Below are 23970 nucleotides of genomic sequence, written 5' to 3' on the forward strand. Positions count from 1 at the left end.
TCTGTCACCCAGGCTGGAGTGAAGTGGTTATTCACAGGCAGGATCATAGCACACTATAGCCTCAAACTCCTGGACTAAAGCAATCCTCCTGCCTCAGCCTCCTGAGTAGCTGGAACTACAGGTGTGAGCCCCCATGCTCAGCTTTCTTTCCTACTTTAAACACTTTCCTTGATGACCTTCTAGTTCACAATCTCAGAGTTTTCATCCCATCTCTGATCTTTCCTGTTCTCAATATTCTATGACTAAAACTTTCAATGGTGTTGGCTTTTTATTTTTATTTTACTTTTTTGAGACAGAGTCTCACTCTGTCCCTCAGGCTAGAGTATTGTGATGCAACTGTGGCTCACTGTGGCCCCAAACTCCTGGGCTTGAGCAATCCTTCTGTCTCAGCCTCCCAAGTGTAGCTGGGACTACAGGCACACGCCACCATGCCCAGCTAATTTTTTTTTTTTAATGTAGAGATAAGAGTCTCACTATGTTGCCCAGGTTGATCTCAAACTCCTGGTCTCAAGAGATCCTCCCACCTCAGCCTCCCAGAGTCAGAACCCAGATCTTGGAGCTCTTCTTTTCTTCATCTATACCACTGCTTCCTTGGTGAGTTCAGTCAAGTTTATGCCTTTAGGTATCACTTACATGCTTATAAATCCTGAATTTATAGACCAAGCTAGGACATTTCCAGGACTACATATCCAAATGCCCACTTGGCATCTTAGTCTGGGTGCATAGCTCAAACCTCCCATATCTACAGCTACATTCCTGGTCTCCCTTGCTTACCTCCCCTACCTCCAAAACTGCCCCACCCACTGTCTTGCTGTATTTTAGTAATGGGAGCACCACCTTCTATCAGTTCCTTAGAACAGAAAGCATTTGTCTTCTGACTCCTCTGTTTCTGCCCATAAGCAATCCATCAGTGAATCCTATTGATTATATCCCATCATTCAAGACAAAAATCTTAAGAGTCTTCTGTGATGCAACCTTTTCAAACTCCCCATCAATTTCACTAGGAAATCCTTTGGCTCAACGTTTAAATAAATTCCAAATTCAACAACTTCTCACCACCTCCCCTGCCATTGTGATCCTGGCCATCATCATATCTCACTGGGATTATTCTAGTGGCCTCCTAACAGGTCTCCCTGCCTATGACCTCATCCACCCAAAGTCTATTTTCAAAACAGCTCCCAGAGCGATCCATTTAAAAAGCATGAATGAGATCTTGCTCTACTTCAAAGCCCCTCAATGGCTCCCCAATAAGAATATAAAAAGCCCTAATGCCCTACTCAGTCTGGCCCTGTTACACTGTTACGTTGTCTCTTACTACAACTTGAGTAGCCTTAATCCAATATTCTGCAATCAAACGTGCTCCAAAAATCCAAAACTTTTTGAGCACAGATACAACACTCAAAGGAAATGCTCACAGGAGCATTTCAGATTTGGGATTTTGGGGTTAAGGATGCTTAGCTGGTAATGCATATATTATAAAATCTGAAAAACCCCAAATCAGAAATATTTCTGGTCCCAAGCATTTCAGATAACAGATACTCAACCTGTACTCTTCCCTTAAGGACAATGCTTCAGCCATACTGGCTGACTTGCTCTCTTTAGAATAGGCTACGTCTCTGCTCATCTTACATGGACTTACCCTGACCACCCACCACCTATTTACATAGCAACCCTTCCCTCTGACGATGTGACCTCCCTTATCCTTTTATATTTTCTCTACAGTATCTATCATCATGCCCTTGTTTATCACGCTTTGCTGGTTGTCCACTCCCTCTAAACCAATGAGCAGAGGGCCTGGTGGCTGTGCTGTCCACTGCTATATCCAGCAACACTGTCTAATATAAATACAATGGCTGCCACATAAGTAACTGTGACGCTTTTCAGAAGTAACAAGAAACAGCTGAAATTAATTTTAATATTTTATTTAACCTAATGTATCCAAAACGATCATTTCAACATGTAATCGATGAAGAAAAATTATCAAACATTTCATGTTCTTTTTTCCATACAAAGGCTTTGAAATACTTTGTAGATTTTACACTGCACATCCAAGTTTGGGCTAATCACATTTCAAGTGTTCAGCAGCTCCAGGTAGCTAGTGGCTCCCACACTGGACAGGGGAGGTCAAGCACAATGCCTGGCATACAGCAGGCATTTAATAAAGATGTGTGAATAAACAGATGAGGGAATAAATACAACCTGCAGAAAGAACTACTTTACATTGCAAAGACAGTACTCATATGTTTCAAAAGTTTCATTGCATACACATAAAATCCTTACCACATGTGACATATTCTGATTTTTTTATTTTACTGTATTGTATGCTTATTCTGTATTTTTTTTTTTTTTTTTTGAGACGGAGTCTCACACCAGGCTGGAGTGCAGTGGTGTGATCTTGGCTCACTGCACCCTCTGCCTCCCGGGTTCAAGTGATTTTTCCTGCCTTAGCCTCCCAAATAGCTGGGACTACAGGTGTGCGCCACCATGCCCAGCTAATTTTTGTATTTTTAGCAGAGATGGGATTTCACCATGTTGGCCAGGATGATTTTGATCTCTTGACCTCATGATCTGCCTGCCTCGGCCTCCCAAAGTGCTGGGATTACAGGCCTGAGCGACTGTGCCTGGCCGCTGATTCCATTTTTTAAAAGTCTTGGGTACAAGCCACTACACTAAAATCCTTAACCCACAAACTGGTTCCAACGGCCACTTTGAAAATGACTGGTCTAAATAAACTTTAAAGTATGGAATTTGTAATGAGTGTATTTTAGGATATTTCCTCTGGCCTCCAGAGACCACTGAGGACCTTTTGAAAGGGAAACAGACCAACCTCCAGAAAAAAAGACTGGAGGAAAGAGTGAGCATGTAAACTACCATGGCAAGCCATAGACTGCAATAATCACAGTCCATCCAACAATGGGAGGTTTCTCTTAATTAAAAAGTAATTTTATTTTACTTTTGATTTATTTATTTTTTGAGATGGTGTCTCCCCTCTGTTGCCCAGGATGTAGAGCAGTGGCATGATCTCAGATCACTGTAACCTCTGCCTCCCAAGTTCAAGCAATTCTCTCACCTCAGCTTCCCAGGTAGCTGGGACTACAGGTGTGCACCACCATGCCCAGCTAATTTTTGTATTTTTAGCAGATACCAGGTTTCGCCATGTTGACCAGGCTGGTCTCAAACTCCCAACCTCAAGTGATCCACCTGCCTTGGCCTCCCAAAGTGCTGGGATTACAGGTGTGAGCCACCATGCCCGGCCTAAAAGGTAATTTTAAATAACTGGTCACACTCTCAGATAATTAACAAAACATCTAATTACCTTTAATTACATACCACATATATGCTAATATACAAAATTCAGGGAAGATCTGCATGATTTTCACCCTTTAAAAAGAGTGAATTTGACAAGGGCAGAAAGACTTCATGTTTTTCCTTTTTCTTCCCGACCCCATGCAAAGTCCAGATCAGTGGCAGAGAGGAACAAACTGAAACGATTCATCTTCATTTCAAATTCACAAAGTCCCATTCACCAATAGTCTTTTTAAAAGATACCACAAACTTCAAATCCAAACTCAGCACTGCTTAGTAACTGTCACTACAGCTTCGACTTTTAAATGGGCTCATAAAATAAGGCTTCTGTCATCAGTACACTATTTGTCTCTTTGAGGTCCTTGGTGTTACTAGATACTGAGGGGGTATGCCCACAAGGTTAACACAGATGTGCTACCTTTTATAATATTTTGTTTTTGTACAGTTAAGCTTCAGATTTCTTTCAGGGGCTTTTGAATTGCCAAGGAAAGGCTCTATTTCCTACATCTGTGGTACATCGTTAAGTTGCCACCTAACATGAGGTTTGTGTTCCTAAAATGCTCAAGGTGAACAGTTGGAATATTTGTGCCTTTGGCAGATAGGACAGCAAAAACATCATTTAAAAAATATATGGATACAGTAGTTCAGTGGTGTGAGCCTATAGTCCAAGCTATTCAGGAGGCTGAGGCAGGAAGATCCCTCAAGCCCAGGAGTTCGGGGCTGCAGTAAGCTCTGATCACACCTATGAACAGCCACTGTAATCCTGCCTGGGCAACACAGCCAGACCCCATTTCTTAAAAAAAAAAAAAAGACAGATAAAACCATTTGCTATTTGGTTTTGTATTTTTGATTGTTCACTGTGCAAAATATGGTTATTTGATAATTGCTGCAAATATTGTCTTTACTACTAAATATGCCTTCATGTACATTTCAACAAGTGACTTCTGCTTGAAAACGAACTCTATTGAGCATATTTCTCTGGAAATCAATATTTAAGAAATTTTTTTTCTTTGAAACTAACATTCAAGAGAGACAGCTCTTGTTTACAGAGTAACTTAGTTTAGCATTATGGCTAACAATGTTTAAAAACAGCTAACTTAAAATGCAAACATTTAAATTCTGACGTTTAACTGTTGAGAGGCCATGTCAGTCTATGGAAATACACACAGCATAAAAAACAGTAATTTTTCCCCAGTTCTGTCCCTTGTAAGAATATTTCAAGCAACCATTCTCTTAGATTTAAAAATAAGAACTCATGAGGTTTTAAGACAGTTAAAAATTTTAAATGCCTAGATGAACCTTGAAAACATTTTGCTAAGTGAAAGAATCCAGTCACAAAAGGATGTGGGATTCCATTTCTATGAAACATCCAGACTAAGTAAATCTATACAAACAGAATGTATATTTGTTGTTATCAGGGGATGGGGGGAGGGCAGAACGCAGTGTAAGTGCTAATAGTTACTAGGGTTTTTTCTTAAGCGATGAAATATTCTAAAACTGAACTAGATGGTTGCAACTCTGAACACATTAAGACCTATTGAAAAGTCAGTACACCTTAAAAGGGTGAATTGTATTGTATGTGAGTTATATCTCAGTAATTCTGTTAACAAAAAATTAACATGCCTGATAACATTCACAACAGCATATAAGGAAATCAAGTTAATCTCACATAACTTCCATACGATGCTAAAACACATAATTCCCGACACCCTGGACTCCCTGTTTTAGAACACTTCTCAAATCAACCAACAATTGCCCTTCCTAACACCCACCATCATCATCGTCATTCATGTATGCCTGCCCCTCTAGACTATCAACTCTGTGAGGACAGAGACCATGTCCTTCTTACACGGTGCTATAATCTCAGCACCTAGCACACACCCACCAATAAACATCTGCAGTAAGAATTAATATATGTATGTACGTACATACATCTGTATGTATGAATGAATGAATGAAATTACTAGATTGGAGCAACTGAATCAATGAAGTACTTGTATTCTACTTGTCCCCTTAAATCTGTTTGTCAATTCTCCCCAGGCTCCTGGCCACCTAGGTAGAGACATTTCCCAGCAGCCCTCAAAGTTTGCTGGGCCTTATGACCACAATCTTACCAGTTAAGTGGCAATGAGTGGGATGTATACAATGTTTAACTCTTTTGATTAAAAGAAAATTGCTTGCTTTGGACATCTCCATAGTGCGGCAACAACATAGCTTTAACCCTATGATAAAGACAAAGCCCCAAGGGAGGAGAGCACAGACGGAAAGATCTGCCCAGACAAGCTACATTGGTCTGGTTGTTTCACGAGAGAAGTAGACTTCTATTTTATTTAAGCCATTTTACGCTGGGGTCTCTTTGTTACACCAGCCTAGTCTTTACCCTGACGGTTACAACCCAGGCATGAGTGTACTGTATGTGTGTACGGGGGATCAGGGAGCATTTCAATGCTTAACTGAATTGACTGATCACATTCCAGCCAATGCGGTCATCTGGTAACTCAGTAACGACTGCTTACAGTGTCTTCATAACAACTTCCTTAATTAACGGTCACATAATTCAAATGCTAAACACTACAAAAAGGTAGTTTTGAATGGGTTTAGCTCAGAATTGCTGTGTCATTAGGTAAATGTTCAAATCACTCACATATACACTTTTAAAGGAACTTATATTTCAAATAACTGAATAGCATTTTAGCTTTATTGTTCACCAAGAAATAATTTATAATAGGTAAGACACAATGAATGTTATCTACAAGGATGCATTTATAGTTCCTTCATCTAACATAAAACACCTTAAATTAGGGATAGGGTGGGGGGAAAATTGCAATGATTAAACTTCCTTTTGATTGTTTTTTAATTTTCTCTCAAATAACCTGACTTTAAAAAAAAACTGAACCAATACACAAAATGTGAAGCTTGGAGATGCCTAATGTTTAAAACTAACCATTTTAATTGTAATCTATATGGCCTTGATGATTATCTTCAACTCTCAATGCCATTCAGAATTGAATATAAGATGATGAATTTTACAAATTGGATTTGAATTTTAAGCAAATGCATGTGGGTAAATTGTCAATGGTGAGGGGAGGCAGGGAAAAACGCCACAGAAACCTTTATTAGATCACCAAACCAAGGCAACCATAATAGAATGACATCTGTATAATTGTGACCAGTGCATCCCTCTTTAGTTTCCATCTTGACATTCTGGATGACCTTGGGTAAACTATTTATCATCAACGGGACCGTTTTTCCAGTCTGTAAAGTGGGGATTATAAGAATTGCCAGCTACCTCTTAGGAATGCCAGCAACCAGACCCATTTTGTAAAGCACTCAGATCTAGTTGGAAGAAAATTGTTATATCACTACCGAGTATGATGACTGTTATTTATGACTCTTCAGACCATAGAATCCAAATTTTCAAAATGGCTTCATCTGGTTTTCTGAATTTGCCTGGCGACTTTTATGTATATAATCAGTTATTCCCATAGTACCTTTGTAGGCATATTTCTGTGCATCTATACTGACTGTTAATAATTCCCAGGTTTCAAATTTGAGGCGTGGTATTTACTGAGAAGCTCCTGGCATCTGAAGTCTACATGCTTCTTGCAGCGTGAAAGATGATGCTGATTTTTTTGTCCATTGCTGGACGGCAAGGTCTTCTCCCCATTTAAGGCTTATTCATCAGGAAGAAACGCTAACCACTATATTCACTTGAAACATCTTTTTAAATTGTATATTTCCAACAAACCTTTTATTTCTTTCTAGATAAGAGATCAAGACATATACAAATTAGTCTTTGAAAGATCTTTCACCTTGTTCAAAGGTAAAAATTACATTTATTACTTAAGTCTATATACCCTAACTTATTTCTCCCCAAAATTTGATATTAGCATCAAAACACAGATGGAATGGATACTGTAAAAGAAAAAAAAAGTGTTAAGTAATGAAATGTTCACTTGGAATAGGAATACTGAAGATGATGTATGATATACTTTGGAAATCTGTCCCCTCCAAATCTCATCTTGAAATCTGATCCCCAATGTCAGAGGAGGGGCCAATAGAAGGTGTTTGGATCATGGGGGCTGATCTCTCACGAATGGCTAGTGTCCTCCCCAGAGTAATGACTGAGTTCTTGCTCTATTAGTTCATGACAAATCTGGTTGTTAAAAAGAGCCTGGCTCCCCTTCCCTCCAAGCTTCCTTTTTCTCTTGTCGTGTGACATGCCTGTTCCAAACCCCCTTTTGCCATGACTGGAAGCTTCCTAAGGTCCTCACTAGAAGTAGGTACTGGCGCATGTTTCTTGTACAGTCTGCAGAATTATGAGCCAAATAAAATTCTTTTCTTTATAAATTACCCAGCCTCAGGTATTCCTTTATAGCAACACCAAACAGACTAAGACAATGTATATAGAACAAAAACAAAGACAACAAAAAAAGCTGAAAGTAGAGAACAACTATAGAGACTGAGCATATAAAATACTTTTATGATCAAGTAATTTTACAAGGGGGGCCTTATTTGCACGATATTAAATAATCCCATAGATCATGCACTTGATAGTGATTATGAAGAAAGCATTTTTTTGTAATATAGACTATTTTTCTCAGGCAATGCCAATGACAAATTTCTAGAAACATTTCTTTCCAATTTTTCCCTTGACCTATGATATTTTTAACTTTCAATAATATTACAGAATTTGGGGTGGGGTGGGGACTGTATTTCCATTTTCAGGTAACAGGTGAAAGAATGGACATTATAAAGATATTGAATCAGAAGAAAAATAATTCATGCTTACAGGTGATTACAAAAAAAAACAAAACAACAAATGAAAACCCATCAGTGAAGGTTATATTTGGAGCTGTATGGATAAGGCAACTCTCAAGCTAAACTTTTCATCTTTTCTACCACTTTTTCAGCTTCGTTTAATTTTTTTTTTTTTTTTTTTTTTTCAGACAGAGTCTCCTTCTGTCTCCCAGCCTGCACAACAGTGGTGCGATCTCAGTTCACTGCAACCTCTGCCTCCCGGGTTTAAGTGATTCTCCTGCCTCAGCCTCCCGAGTAGCTGGGATTACAGGTGCCCACCACCACACCCAGCTAATTTTTGTGTTTTTAGTAGAGACGGGGTTTCACCATGTTTCACCAGGTTGGTCTCAAACTCCTGACCTCAGGTGATCCACTCGCCTCAGCCTCCCAAAGTGCAGGGATTACAGACATGAGCCACCATACCTGGCCTGTTTAATCATAATTTTTAGCTTTGCCAGAAACCTCTGCTAACAGTAGGAGATGAGTTAAACATGTGGCACCACTTTGCATGAGGAGCATCTTGGATTGAGATCACTCTGTGAGATTATAGAGACCAGGAGACAGCAAATTACCACCTTGCTGAGTAGCTGCCACAGAGGCTGAATGCCCCCACCAGTAGAAAATATTTACTATGTGGCCCTTGACAGAAAAAGTTTGCAGACCCTTGACATAGATTAATGTCTTCCTTTTAAAGATTAGAAAACTGAGGCCGGGAGCCGTGACTCACGCCTGTAATCCCAACGCTTTGGGAGGCCGAGGTGGGCGGATCACGAGGTCAGGAGTTTGAGACCAGCCTGACCAACATGGTGAAACCCCGTCTCTACTAAAAACACAAAAATTAGCTGGGTATGATGGCGACTGCCTGTAATCCCAGCTACTTGGGAGGGTGGGGCAGGAGAATCACTTGAACCCGGGAGGCAGAGGTTGCAGTGAGCCGAGATCCCGCCACTGCACTCCAGCCTGGGCAACAGAGCGAGACTCCGTCTCAAAAAGAAAAAAAAAAGAAAAAAGAAAAAGAAAAAGAAAATTGAGCCTCAGCAAAGGGAAGTGTCTTGCTGTGGCCTGATAATCCCAATTACTGGTTGGGAATCAATTCTTTCCATGCCAAAACATCTGAAACGTATGTTTGTCCTCTCTGAAATACAATTAGGTAGATCCTGCGAAGGTTTCATTTAAACAATATAGATGGTGAAATGATGCAAGTCTGATTTTTCTAGACCAAATTAAATGTGCCAGAATGCAACTACAAAAACAAATCTATATCCTTTATATATATGCATTCTAGAACCCCCCAAGCCCCAGGTGAGATTTATCAAAAACTGATCAAAGATTCTTCACATTATGAAAAGTTCCACAAAAAACTCTGTTCAACTCAATAATAAGTCTATATCTGACAAATATATAAACTTTAGTAAAATCTGAGCAAAGGCTTTGTTCAACCATGCTGGCAGGTAACCTGTTTTTAGACAGACACAAATCTACTAAATCAAATGGAACTATTAAAGGCCAAAAATTCTAAATGAAACAAAGATGCTACTGCTTGAGAAATATCAGATGTTAAAACGACCGGCAGGATCATCTTCCGTAAGATGATCATTGCCTTTATCAGAGAGGTACTTTTGAAATCAAGTAAATATGTAGCATCCATAACCATTTTAACCGGAGTACTTTTTCATTCCCCCTCCCAAAAGCGAATTTGAGAAAATTAAATTTGGCTTTAATTCATTAAGCTACATTAGTCTCTCTGAAAACTTCTAATTTTAAAATCAAGTACTCATTTGATTTTCAAGCAAGGTCAAGAGAACAAGGCAGCCTAGTGCTGACATTACAGGGATATGCCCCACACTGCTCAGCAGTTACATCAATGTGGCGTGTTGCTATGGTGCCTGACTGTTAATTTCTGAAAGAAGGTGATTATAAAGCCGCCAGATGAACATCAATTGGATGACACCACTTCAGCACACAATACTGACATGCGTTACTCTTGTTTGCAGCAAGTTAATTTTATGAATCACCACTTTTGTGATGTGAATATTCCTTTCTAACTTTAAACCTACCAAGTCAACAAGAAAAAAATAAATTTAAAAAATAAAAATAAGTTCAGCTTCAACAAACAGAGAAGAGTTTGATAATATTTGGGGGGGAAATGTGAACCTGTAGACCATTTCTTAAGGGCAACCATTTTTCTTAGGACCTCTAAAAATACACCACCTATGTCCTTACACGCAAATAAATACATGTTTATTTGACAAATACAGACCAAAAAGCAACTGAATTAAAATGCCTGGAAGGCAAAAGACACGGCCCTGGATATAACTTCACTAATCACATTTGCATTTACCTTTTTTGGCTTCTGTAAGGCAATCTTCAGTTATAGTCACCTCAAAAGGTCACGTCTTACCCTGAAAACAAAAGAGAACATCAAAATCTGAATGTCAAGCGAAGTAGCAACCACCTCTGCCAAGGACAGACACAAGGAAAACAACAAAAGAACTCAATTCTATTTAATGGCAAATGACTTTCAGGGTTAATAAAAACAAGTCCCAAGAATCTCTACTTATCTGGACCATATGCCTTTGAGCTCTTCAAGACAACAAAATCGACTTGGTGGGGAAAAGTCAAGGTGAAACATTTCAAATGTTGTGTATCAACTTTTTCTCATCTTGTTGTCTATCAATTCATTTTCATGTGGAATAATATGTGACTCATAGGCCTCTGTTTTTGGAAACCAGACTGCCACTTGAACGTGTCTCTGTTTGGTTAATATCCACAACATCTCTTATTTCATTAAAGCAGAGACTTATTTTTTTCCCCTTTTGGAAGAGAGTTAGGTCTTGTAGACAAGATGCTTTCTGCCACTTCGGACCTTTCAAAATGAATGAAAGCAGCACCATTTTCACTTTGGGGAGGGGCAGGGAGTTAATTGCTGGTGAAAGCTGTTCACAGAATGTTTTTCTCTTACCATGTATCTACCGGAGCTACTAAGTTAAATTAAAAAGGGTTCATGTCACATGAAACAAACAATTGAAATCAAGCTTCCTAAAACACAAAGAAACCATGGAACACATTTTACCCCACATCCTACTCCTGCATCTGCATACTCCCGTATGCAAAACAGTGTTTAATCCTTTAAGAAACATTACAAGCTGCCTCTTTCTGCCCATGTAACTGGGATCAACATATGGCACGAGTGAAAAGAAAAACATTTGTTTATTAATTTAGATCAAGTTACTAAGAGGGTACAGGATTCATTCCATATCCATTGACCAAATGCTCATATAATTTTTAAGGTGGCGAAATCTTATCATCATTTTACTAAAATGTTAATATCTTTTTGCTCACTCTTCAGAATAGCATGTAATAAAGTGGTTTAATTTTATAGGAATATATCCCTGCTTATCCCTCTGCTGTCAGCCCTGAATGTGGAAAGGCAAACATCATTGAGAAGAGTAAAATCTTATTTCACGAGGGCTAAAAATTTGAAAGTGGCACTTTGGTGTGTACTATCTTTGAGGAATTGATCTGAGGCCAATTTATGACATTTCCACAAGCAAGTGTATGCAGATTCTTGCCATTAAGATTGGAAAAAGATGCAGGCTCTGAGTGAAATCATAATTTTCATGTTTACTGTAAGAGGAAATTGGAGGTTTTCACCATAAATTTTCACCATTTGGGTGGGGGAAAACCCTAGCTCTGGGACTTAAAATTACTATTTTGCAGCCTGACCAAAACCTTTTTGTTTTTACACAAAACAATTCAAATTGAAAATGAAAATCGTGTGCTTTACTGCTGATGTATGTCCCCAAGATTGGTTTCTCCAGTGGTGAGAAGTCTATTTCAGGGCAAGCGATGATAAGAAAGAAAAACAGAGCAAAGATGGTCAGGTCCTCAAGGTAGAGCTAAGATCTGCAGAGCCCCACTCTACACAAATCAGAGCTCAGTAGATACAAAGCGCACACAGAAATTTCTACATCTACCACTCATCAAATCTTAAATGTAAAGCAAGTGAACTTTGGCAGATCCTACTCAATTCAAAGCAAGAACGCCTTTTCCTCTCTCCTTTTTACTTGAGATGTTCTCCAATACATGCACTGTAAACTAATTTATATGTTTATCTATTGAGCTGTGTCTATTTTTGCATGTTTGGCAGTCAGACCTATAGTATTAGACTTTGCAATGCAGATGAGATTTGCTATCATATAGGCCTGGCAAACAACTGGACCTCGTTAAAATTTAATTTTTTTAAAAAACTGCTGAAAATGCCTACTTCGAATAAAGTTATCTCCAGTGCTGCATTTGAACCTGCGGAACACTTTCAGGTAAACACTAGACCTGTTTTTCTACTCACCTATCCACACAGTATAGTGTGTAAGTGAACACAGAACAAAAATAGAAGCTGATTCAGCCTCAGATTTAACAAGTATCATTTTTTTCCCCTAGGGATACTGGGGAAAGAATTACAACAAAATTATACAACTGACCGTCCAATTTATAAATACTAAAACAATACGAAACTGACTACATTGAATTTTCACTTATACATAAAAAATTGGCAGTGGGATATAATCTCTATCTTTCTCCATTTTGAAGTTCCATAAATTTTGGTGCACATGCACGATTGGCCACTCATTAATTTACTTCTGTTGATTTTCATTTTTAGAGAAGGTATAACATTAACAAAGTAATCTAAAAGACATTTTTCTAGTTTTGCTGAGAAAAGATTAATAGTTCAACAGCTGTTTGCCATCATGCTAAAGTAAATGAAATGTGTCAATATAATAGACAAGAAAATTAGGGCTAGTACTGGGGCCCGAGTCTGCCTCATTACTAGCTTAGAAGAATTGGAAACCAACAACTAGCAGAAAAATATGCATTTCATTTTTTCCAAAGCATAAAACTTCCCTTTCCAATACTATATTTGCTATTTTCTTTAAATCACTTTTACTTATCAAATAGATCAACTATTTACCTGTATGCTTACTGGCAGCACAAGCACCAAAACTAAAATTAAATGATTATGCAAAGCTTTTATGTAAAAAAAAAAAAAAAAAAAAGATAAAGATAAAAGAAATACATTCCCCTCCAGCCCACTTGTCTTCTTTTAAAAAATGCTGTCTCCATACGAATTGCGTTTTTTTTTCTTTTTCTCTTTCTTTTTTAAGTTTCCTACTGGTTTTAGGTTTTAAAAGTGAGCCAAGGATACGGTAAACAGAAATTACTTATTTTCCTTTATGTCATTCTCTGTAACAGTTAAGATCCTGTGAACACCAGAATTGTTCCGCGGCCTCTTCACTATTGATTGCAACAGTATCATTTACCTGAAGCTACACAGTGACCACAAAAACCATGTCCAGGACACCAAATTTCTACTGCGAACTCTAGGGTGAGACACTAAATGTACGTTCCTCTTTCTCTACCTCCCCAACCACCCCTCCTCCCTAATTAGGACTGTTATTCTAAAGAACCCTCAGATTATTGTAGTGTTTCAATATCATACTTTCTATGGATATATTTTGCCCTTAATTTAATCTGTGTGACATATAATACACGGTGTCCACTAGTATGTCCTACTTGGAACTGAGTTGCAGGTAAATGTGGAGGTGCAATCTCATTTCACAAAACTGAAAATGAAGAGTATCAGCTCTTTTTTTCCCCATTTATAGTATTTCCCCCTTCCCTTTCTTGACAGCTAAAATAAATTATCTGCATTAAGATTTCTGCATTATATTTCATTTTATATAATTGTGCAAAAGCAACTCTGAAGTATGCCCAACATAGTTCATCTCAATCTTCAGCCTACCCAATACTGGCTGAGAACCTATTGTGTACCAGTCTTAATAAAGATGCAAAGATGAGCAAAGCAAGCCCCTGGGTGGTGATAGGGGGCAGTTCAGTAGGTCTATGGCTAGAGGACACTTTCTTACTAGGAAACTGAGGAAGGAACATGGTTCAAACTTCCCATACCCCCAAATCCTCCAATCAAATGGCCTGTACTCATTTGCAAAAACTGGTCCAAATAGGCCAATTTCCAAGAGTTTGCTGCCTCTTTAAATAGGGAATCTTATCTTCTGTGGGCTTTAATATCTTGTTTTTCAATGACTTCTTAGAAAATATAAGGACATCAACATATATTTGACTATTGAAAAATATAAGACAAGGGTCACTTTATTTTCTATAGTGAAGAAAATCTACTCCAAAATCAATCTCAAAGTTTGTTCTATGCCCTTAAGGCTTCAAATACTGAGTAAGATTTCAAAAAAGAAAAGAAAAAAAAGTGGGGAAGGTGGGGAATGAGGAAAGAAAAGAAGAAAATAAAAACGGAAAAAGGGGAGAAAGGAAAAAATAGAGAAAAACAGAGGGGAAAAAGAAAGGAAAAGAATAAAGCAAGGAAACAAGAAAGAAAAGGAAGGAAGAAGCTGCTGTGCAGCCGGGGTCTCTGAGACCAGAGGCAAACTTGGACGCTACCCAGGCTTGCAGCTTCACAAACACTACACTTCTTTTACTTGTCTCTATCAAAGAAATGTGCGACTTTGAATCCACCATTCTTCAAATCTCTCTCCTATCCCTGCAAGTAACATTTTACTTCCTTTCTCCTCATCCTCTGGGGCCCTCATCAGATCATAGTACCTAACTTTGGAGTCCATTCTAGTAGGGCAAAAACCTAAAATATTATACATTAAGCCACGTGGTGCAGTAAACCCCAGTCGATGCTTGCCCATGAAATTACTTCAGGCTGGCAGCCCCCCACTCACTCCACATCGGCCCATCTCATTTGGAAAAATGACTCTCTCCTACCTTACAGAAAAGGAAAACCCTGGCCGTGGTCATGTGAAAATATTTTATAGGTATCCTTTAACAGCCTTTAAATGTTGAAACCTAAAAACAATATTTGCTGTTTTCCCTTTGAAGCTCTAACAAAGCCTTTGTTTTAGATTCACCTTTAGTGTGCAATAAGAGTTAATAATCAAATCCATCCCAACCCCCACAAATGTTAAACAAAAAGATAAAAGAAATGCAAATAGCTATTGTCATGGAAAGTTAAAGTACCTGTCTGTATTTTTAAGTGAAAACTATTATCTCTATCAATCAAAATTTAAGAATACAATAGCACTAATCACAGAAGGTGCTCTGACGGAGTTACTTTGCCTCAAAAAAAAGTATTTTTCCCCTTAAAAACCAAGTATAAAAGTCATATACTTACAATTAGATAGAGTATTTGTAATTTTGTTATTAAAAACCTTCAGCAGCCTCACTGTTAATAAATGCTTCTAAGTCTCTAGACTGATTTGTACCCAAGAAGACACAAGTCCCTACATATTTTAATAAGGTTGATGAAATTTTATTTAAATTCTCACAGTTTCCAACCTGCGGGGGAACAGCACACTCTTCTGTTGAAAAGAGTTACTCAAACAGAGGCAACAGTTAACTGGTCATGAAAACTCCTTCTTTTAGAGCCTGGACATAATTCCCACACCCTGAAATATCTTCACACAGGACATATCTTCCTTGAATGGTTCACCCTTGTTAATTGTGGCAACTTATTTTTGAAATAACACTCTACCCTCAAAAAGAAAGCAGAATACCCCCATCATACCCCAGAATGATCTAAGTGTACACTACATGAATTTCTCTGAGTCTGTTTTTAAAAATTCACTTTAAAAAAAGACTGGATTAGCCCCTGAATATGGTGCTTTCTAAAGACAGTACAGGAACAAAAAATAGCAAGACCCCAGATAGTAAAACAAACAGCTCAAGATTAAAATTCCTAGAGCAAACAGTTAAGCCAGGATGCCATTATGCACACTGAGCCTGGATGATGTCTCCTCCACCGTGGGGCCAAGAGGCTGTCATTTTCCCCCCAGCAAGATCAGATTTCCTTCCCTCCCGACCGCCTCTCTGAGCATCATGGCCAACATCTCTAGTGTGCTATTAATATCAATGAAGAGACGATTCGATTTCCACAGAAGAAAACCTTTCCTATTCCGGCACAGACCTTCGGGGAGGACCCTGGCCCGGGTATAGACAATACAGCGGCAGAGTTTCTGTTTTCTTACAGTTCAGTCTTAGACACTGTTTGAAGGCTTTTAGCAAACAATGGCAGCATTATCTGCAGGATAGTTACAAAACAGGATTTGTTAGGACAAAGAATAATAAAGCTGCTCTCTCTCTCTCTTTTCTTTTTAATTCCCCCTAGTCCTCACGAGCCTTTCTCTGCGAGTCCAAAATTCAGCCACATTTCCTAAGAGGCACCTGTACTTGTCTATTTCAATGCAGCCAGAAGCTGACGACGGCCCAGGAACCAGGACTGCTTTCAGGAGGCGCTCAGAAGGGCAGCAAAGTACCCTCTCAACATTAGTAAAATGAAACAAAAGTGTCAGCCTTGGCTTCGCACACACTTACCCGTTCATGGTGAGGAGGCAAAGCTTTGGGGCGGGAGAGGCAATTTTCACACAACGGAAGAAAGTTGAGAGTTTGTAAGGGAGAAACTACAGGCGCTTGGAAGCCTGCTGGCTCTCAGGGCTCCCAGGCTGGCGGCAGTGTGAGGAAGGACTGAAGGTATGTGGGCTAAACACAACAAAAGCCACTGCCTTACTCTAGATTAAATATGCAGGAAGAGGCCCCTTTGCATAAACACAAACACTCAGCAAATGAATAACTGGCTCAATCAGACGCCCGCTGTGCCTTCTACCTGTCCTCACTCTGACAGGAGACACTGCCTATTCCAGGGGACACCACTAAACAGGAGATAGTTAAATGTTATGTTGCTATAATAACAATTAAAATGAATTGTATTCATTAGTAATTAAGAACTCACTCGTGGGGCGGGGGGGGAGTGCTATTGTTGTATCTCCAGCTACTCCAAAAAGAACTTGTAGTATACCCATCCCTGGAGTTCTACTATGGGTTGCATTTCAATCTTTAACATTCTACGAGTTTTAAACAATCGGTTTGTTTAGTCACAATTGTCAGATATACATCTCGTTTCTCTGCTTTGTCACATTGTAAGTTGATACTTGTGACTCTGTACCTACAAAGATCTGTTTGATATATGCATATAAAGTGTACATAAAAATATATACACATATACACACATATATATGTGCATATATACTCACACATAATACATTCAAGCATATCCAATTAAAGAGAATAAGCCAAAAAAATGCTACTTAACTATATTCTCTAGTTCACTAATCATTTAAGGAAAATAATTCGAGTTTTCCAAAAATATATCCCAAATGCCTGCCTTTCAAATGTCACCAATCCATGACCACTCATTTAAAAACATTACCCCCATATTAGAAAAGATGCTTTTAACTGAGTGGCCTCAACCACTTATAATTTCAATTAAATAACATAATTACAGTCAACAATTTTCTCCATTTCGGCAGAAAATATGCCATACCTCAACATAATTTGTCCTTACAACCCAGGAATTTAAGCAAGAGGAAAAACATGCCAGTGTTAGGAATTCACTACTGACTTTTCTCAGCTTATGGAATCAACTCACACTGACCTCTTATTCTATGTTCCAGCTACATGTTGCTCTTAGTAACTTAATTATTTTTTAATAACTTTTGCAGTATTAAATGATTTTGATTGAAACATAAATAAGATTATGTTCGTCTACTACTTACTAATGCCATACAGAACTCTGGGGCCAAATCCAGCAGGGCTGTGCTATAGGATGTGTCCATATTATTACTGTATTTGGACTAAAAAGGATAGGTCACAGATCCTTCACAGCCTTCGAGAATGCTGTGATTATCCTAGCCAAGGGAAATAGGGTAGCTTTCTATTTCAAAAGCAATTTTAATTTATTAACACAAAACTGTTTTCTGGCCAAATCATTCTACTGTAAAAGGTGAAGATCACTGAAAAGTTTTAAAATATTTTCACAAACAAATCAACAAACCCAAAACTCATTTCAAACATTATTATGGCATAACATGGAGAAAAGGCAAACAAAATAAAAAGATACCCAAAGACCCAGAGAATAAAACACAGGTTCTCTAAGCGGGGTGCCCACAGAAACTGAAGAGACGCTGATTTTGTCCACCCTTTTGCCTTGAAATGACCTTCCAAATAAGGTGTTAGATAACCCAGGTCCATAGACAATAGTGATCTAACCTTGCTGCAAATAAACCACAAAACAAAATTTAATCAGTATATCACTGTGAGAAAGCCTCTGTCCATCCCCATGGAGCTTCTAATGACTGTTTTGGCAGTTTTGAGGGTAGTTATGCTTCCCAGCTCATCTACATCTTATACTGGTTGAGTAAGCTAATGGAAGTGATGTTAGTGGAATCCAATATTAATGATCTGTATCATGCAAACCTGGATGCAACTGAATATATTATACAATTATAGGTAGTATCTAATTCCATAGGTATTAGATACTGTACCCTAAATTAATATTTTAATGAGGACGGTGAAATAAAGACGACAATCCAGGTAAGGGATCCATGCATTGTGGCCCAGCTAAGCTCCTTGCTGAAAGAGCGCCGGATTCAGGAGCGAACGGCACAGACACAGGGATTGTGACAAAAATCCGTATGCAAGCTTTAGATGCTGAGTGACACATACTGATGCACAGAGTCAAAGATGTCATCCTCACACAAGCGCCACTCGCTGTAAGCTTGAGAGAAAATGCAGGGGGAAAGATGGGGGGGCGTAGTTGCAGTGAGACCTCCAGAAAATAAACAGGGTGTACAGTTTCAAAGGCTGCAGACACAGACATTTCATTGTTCAAGCCAATTATCAGTGGAAAATAATAACAACAGATGGATTCAGAGTCACTGACTTTTCATATGCACTTCATCTCGGCGGAACAGATGATGAAACGCGAGAGCTATCTCAAAAAGGCAAAACATCTTTCAGTAAAAGAACTCTACAGTCCAGATGGGGACCTTCTAAGGCTGCTGATTATCTTCTTATAATGTTGTAAGATAGACCTACTAAAACATTTCAAGAACTGATCAGATACGATGCGTACAATGGCTTCATTATTGGAAGGAGTCGCCTCAGACTTGTGACTAAACCCGGCAGAGATTTCAATAAGGTTAGGACTGTAAGTTTCCTGTTTTCTCATCAGGGACTGCAGGTTCCAACTAAAACTGGAAATCTGTGCACAACAGGAGAATAAACTGTCGCCCAAGGATCCTACATATTTGCTCTTCTCTGATTTGAGCAAAGGAAAAAAATAAATAAACTGGAACTGTAAAAAGGACATTAAATTATTCTGAAGCATTCTACCACAATGTGTGTGTGTGTGTGTGTGTGTGTGTGTGTGTGTGTGTGTGGGTGTGGGTGAGGGGGGGACAGCTCCAAAGCAACTCTTTATTAAAAGCATTTGGTGATAAAATATCACCCCTTACATGCATTAGAACATCTTAAATATCCCTTGCCACTGGTGACTGCAAAATAGAATTTCCTTTTAGTAGGGAATAAATATAAATTTCAATGGTGGTGTAACAGCAATTCTAACAAATGTCAACGAAAACTCACCAACCTACCCTAACCCACTCTCACTCAACTTACTACCAAGTTACGCTTGCTGATAAAACACAAGAGGTTAACCACAACCTGAGGGCTTGCTGTAAGTAATGGAAAAAGTTAAATCTCTAATCAGATAGGCCTCATCCCTACTGGAATACCAATGTATCTGTTCCATGTATCTGTCTACTCATCTATCCATCTCGATCCATCCATCCACCACCAATTGCACATTCATAATTTTGCAAAAATTCTTTCCCTGAATTAATATAAAATATGGTCGAAATCACTGCGCTAAGAAAAAAGAAAAGCTGATTCTCTCAACTATTTACTAACATACTTAACATTTAAAAAATATTTTTATGAACACACTGTTGACTTCACAAGTTTATAACGTAATTTTTTTTTTTTTTTTCTGAGCAAGGCTTTTCTTTCAAAGTACTCTGACAAAAGTAAATTCATAGCAGAACACACAGGCACGAAGAAAATATCGCCAAGGGCAAAATTCTGCAACTGCTTTAAGAAGCAAACAAGAACACAAAAGATGTGTAATACAACCATCTGGCTCTCCTCTTACTGTATCAATGCCTCAACCTTATCCCCACCCCCTGAGCCAACCCACACCAATGCCACAAAACCAAATGGCTTCACTTATGTTTCCTGCACAGCAAATTTACACAATGCAGTTAGAATGCAAAAGTTGATTTTGACACATAAACTAGCATCTTTTGAATTTTCCCCACTTCAATGATTTTGTTGTCGTTGTTATCTGTTCAGAGTGGGACTTCTTTGAAATACCACCAAGAACCTCACCATGATAAAGATGTTCTCACATGGACATATCTGTTCAGCCTCAAGAGAAGTCTCCCTGAAAACCTTAATCTCTGCCATCTTGTGCTTTCTGTTATCACCAGACTTTAGATGTGGACATAAAAGAAAAAATCCTAAGCTTATTCCAATTAGAACTTTTACTTTTGGGGGGCACTAAATGGTGGGTTGTTTCCCCAACTTATGACTTGAAATGACTGCACTAATTTTTAATTACCATTCTTGCAAGTCAGCACATTCACTGGAATTTTTCCTTATTCAGCTCAGTCTACAAACATTTACTGAGCAACTACTGTGGTATTAGAAACATGCTGGACAATGGATGATCAGAATCTATTATTTTCCCGTGTGCTAGCAGGACTTGCCTGGTACATTAAACCAGCAACTCTACAGTTTATAAAAAATCTTCCACATGCAGGCAGGCTGAAGCATTTTATTTACTTATATACTTATTTTTGAAGGCAGATATAACAGACATTTGAAAGTTATAGCCTGTTTGTGGGGATCTAATTGCTTCCAAAAGGTGGGAATGAATACTTTTCATGGAAATCTCAGTTTGGGTAAAACCAATAAAGCATCATAAATGATTCTCACCAAAGGGCAACAATGTAAAAAATAATAACTGAAAAAAAATTTCTTCACAGGCAAACTCTACTCTTTGCTTTTCTGCAGGGGCATGCTGGAGGCAGACGTTCTCTATCAGGCAAGAGTTCTCAGTCAGAATTAAGGTCTGCCAGGCAGAGGGCCACGTCTGGTTTACTTCTGTTTTCTCACTGTTGCTGGTCTTCCCCGATTCCTGCCTCCCTCTCCATGTTCTGGGATGAGACTTTGACTGGTTTCTCAAGGGGCTAACTTTTGGTTCTCTTCTGGGCGTTTCTGCCCAGAGTCCCCTGGTTTGGACAGCAGCGATCGTCTGTAGGACACACACAGTGAATCCAGCCACCGGATGAGGAATTCTGCTAATTGTTTAAGCCTGCACTAGTGTCTGGCCACCAGTTGGCAGACACAACTCATGGCTGCCTACCAGGCCTAGGTTAACACAGCTGGAGCCAGATGACAGGCTCTCAAAGATATTCCTCTCATGGCCACATCTGGCTCTTGGCGGTTCCCACTGCAGCTGAACTGATTCTGTTTGGTTGTTCTGGGCAAAAGTTTAGGCAACAGATAAGTCGTATTAATTTCAGTTTATGACAAAAATATCAGAACATATACTTCATGAAGGCAGGGATTTTATCTGATTTGCATCCCCCTCCCACTTTTTTTTGTTTGTTTGTTTTTTGTTTTTGAGACATGGTCTCACTCTGTTGCCCAAGCTGGAGTGCAGTGCAGTGGCACGATCATGACTCACTGCAGCCTGGAACTAACTACTAGACTCAAGCGATTCTCCCACCTCAGCCTCCTGAGTAGCTGGGTCTAGAGGCACGTGCCACCATGCCTTGCTAGTTTTTTCAATTTTTTGTAGGGACAAGGTCTCACTATGTTGCCCAGGCTGGTGTCGAATTCCTGGGTTCAAGTGATCATCCTGCCTTTGCCTCCCAAAGTGCTGGGATTACAGGCATGAGCCACTGTGCAGGCCTCTTGCTTGCTGTATCCCAGTACAGAGCAGCGGCTACGCAGGGTAGGTGTTCAGTAAATACAGAATGAGTGAATAACGCTAATCAGTGTATGAGTGGAACAAAAACATTCCTGTATCTTACTCCAGCTACTCTGTTCCTACTGTTGTACGTAAAATGGCTAGCATGCTGGTGCACACAGAGAAGTCCTTGAATGGCTCTACAGCTAGATTTTATTATGGACACGCTCATCTCAAGAATGAACCCATGTACATTGTCAGTATAGCTGGAAAGACCTCCAACAATCCTTCCCTTCAAATTACCCAGTCTCCCAGAATTACCCACATCCCGACTTTATTAGTCCTTAAACTGAGAAACTTGGCAGCTCTGTGCCCACAGGGCCTGAGAGTGATCTCAAAGTAGAAACTTACCTTTTGGCCACCACCAAAGTGGGAAATGATGAGGCAACTTTTCCTGGCACCTTTTCATCCCATTTCCTTTCCCATGCCTCTCTTCCTAAATTCCCTGATATCTGCAGATCCCAGCTCCCTTCTACACTCAACTATGACCCAAGGCGAGGCTTCCCCAAAGCTCACCACCTCTCTAGCTCCCATTAGAAACACATTTAGAAAAGCCTACGTAATTTAAAACCAGGCGGGGCCCTCCCTCTTGGCTCCTTCACTAGAAAGAAGCCCAACTTATAGGCTGTTATGTTAATAATAACTATAAAGCTCCCCCGAGTCCACCAAGGGCTTGCTAAAGGTGAAGGGACACTTAATGGAAGCCTGGCAAGGGTGTACGCATATGCTGCTTCTTTCCCAAAAAGAAAGTTAACACTCTTAAAACAAGAATGGCTGAACAAGGCAGATGAGTTCAACAAGCTCAGCATATGGACTTCAGCGAAAGAAAGGTAATCAAGTGTGCTAGAGGAAGCTGTTGCTGAACTCATCTCCTTTTCTATCATATAAGGCAGCAGGGTGGAGGTATAGATAATTTTTTTAAGCTAAGTATAAGTTTCTGAAAAGAGTACTGTGTTCACTACGAAGAATTCAGGCTTCAAGCTCCCCTTGGAAGGAGCTGCTTACTTCATTAAAGGTGGACCAGAAAGATGAACTCCTAAAATGCCTCTCCTTCCCTGCTTCTGCTATTTGAAATTACTTTAAAAATGAGAGAATAAGCTAGGCTCAGTGGCTCACACCTGCAATGCCAGCTATTCAGGAGGGTGAGGCAGGAGGATTGCTTGAGCCCAGGAATTCAAGGCTACAGTGAGCTAGCATGGTGCTGCCGCACAATAGCCTGGGCAATAAAGTGAGACACTGTTTAATAATGGGGGAATAGGCCAGGCACGGTGGCTCATGCCTGTAAACCCAGCACTCTGGGAGGCCAAGGCGGGTGATCACACTTGAGGTCAGGAGTTCGAGGCCAGCCTGGCCAACATGGTGAAACCTTATCTCTACCAAAAAATACAAAAAAAATTAGCTGGGCATGGTGGTGCTTGCCTGTAGTCCCAGGTACTCAGGAGGCTGAGGTGGAAGAATTGTTTGAACCAGGGAGGAAGAGGTTGCAGTGAGCTGAGATCGTGCCACTGCACTCCAGCCTGGGTGACAGAGTGAAACCCTGTCTCAAAAATAACAAAATAAAATAAGGGAATGTCTTTGTACAATTGCACAATCACAATGAAACTTTAAGATAATTCTTTTTTTTTTTTTTTTTTTTAAGATGGAGTCTCGCTGTGCCGCCCAGGCTGGAGTGCAGTGGCGCAATCTCGGCTCACTGCAAGCTCCGCCTCCCGGATTCATGCCATTCTCCTGCCTCAGCCTCCCGAGTAGCTGGGACTACAGGCGCCCGCCACCACGCCCAGCTAATTTTTGGTATTTTTAGTAGAGACGGGGTTTCACTGTGTTAGCCAGGATGGTCTCGATCTCCTGACCTCATGATCCGCCCGCCTCTGCCTCCCAAAGTGCTGGGATTACAGGCGTGAGCCACC

The 23970-nt window shown here is 39.6% G+C and overlaps 1 protein-coding gene and 1 long non-coding RNA gene across 21 annotated transcripts in view; one reads left to right on the top strand and one right to left on the bottom strand.

Annotated features, from left to right (window-relative positions):
* Positions 1 to 23970, bottom strand: part of FOXP1 (forkhead box P1) — a 629627-nt gene that overhangs the window by 335121 nt on the left and 270536 nt on the right. For 15 of the 18 annotated variants that reach the window (XR_010155275.1, XM_054682054.1, XM_063806001.1 and 12 more), the window contains one exon: positions 10448 to 10508. The exons of 1 other annotated variant lie outside the window; for it this stretch is intronic. The gene's annotated coding sequence lies outside the window, so the exon portion shown is untranslated. Of the gene's footprint in view, positions 1 to 10447; positions 10509 to 16506; positions 19357 to 23970 lie in introns of those variants that run through there. 2 more of the 18 variants (XM_054682060.1, XM_024355233.2) reach the window with 1 other exon arrangement.
* LOC104005616 (uncharacterized) lies at positions 339 to 22561 on the top strand. 3 transcript variants are annotated; one of them, XR_008547286.1, is made up of 6 exons: positions 362 to 594; positions 3139 to 3262; positions 7072 to 7129; positions 13357 to 13503; positions 16301 to 16515; positions 21103 to 22561. It is a non-coding gene; the product is annotated as an uncharacterized LOC104005616 (long non-coding RNA). The 3 variants fall into 3 exon arrangements; XR_008547284.1 differs by lacking the exon at positions 21103 to 22561 and having other exon boundaries at positions 3142 to 3262; positions 16301 to 16483; XR_008547285.1 differs by lacking the exons at positions 3139 to 3262; positions 21103 to 22561 and having other exon boundaries at positions 339 to 594; positions 16301 to 16483.

The sequence above is a fragment of the Pan troglodytes genome, chromosome 2 (assembly GCF_028858775.2).
Source record: "Pan troglodytes isolate AG18354 chromosome 2, NHGRI_mPanTro3-v2.0_pri, whole genome shotgun sequence".
In the NCBI taxonomy this organism is placed as follows: domain Eukaryota; kingdom Metazoa; phylum Chordata; class Mammalia; order Primates; family Hominidae; genus Pan; species Pan troglodytes.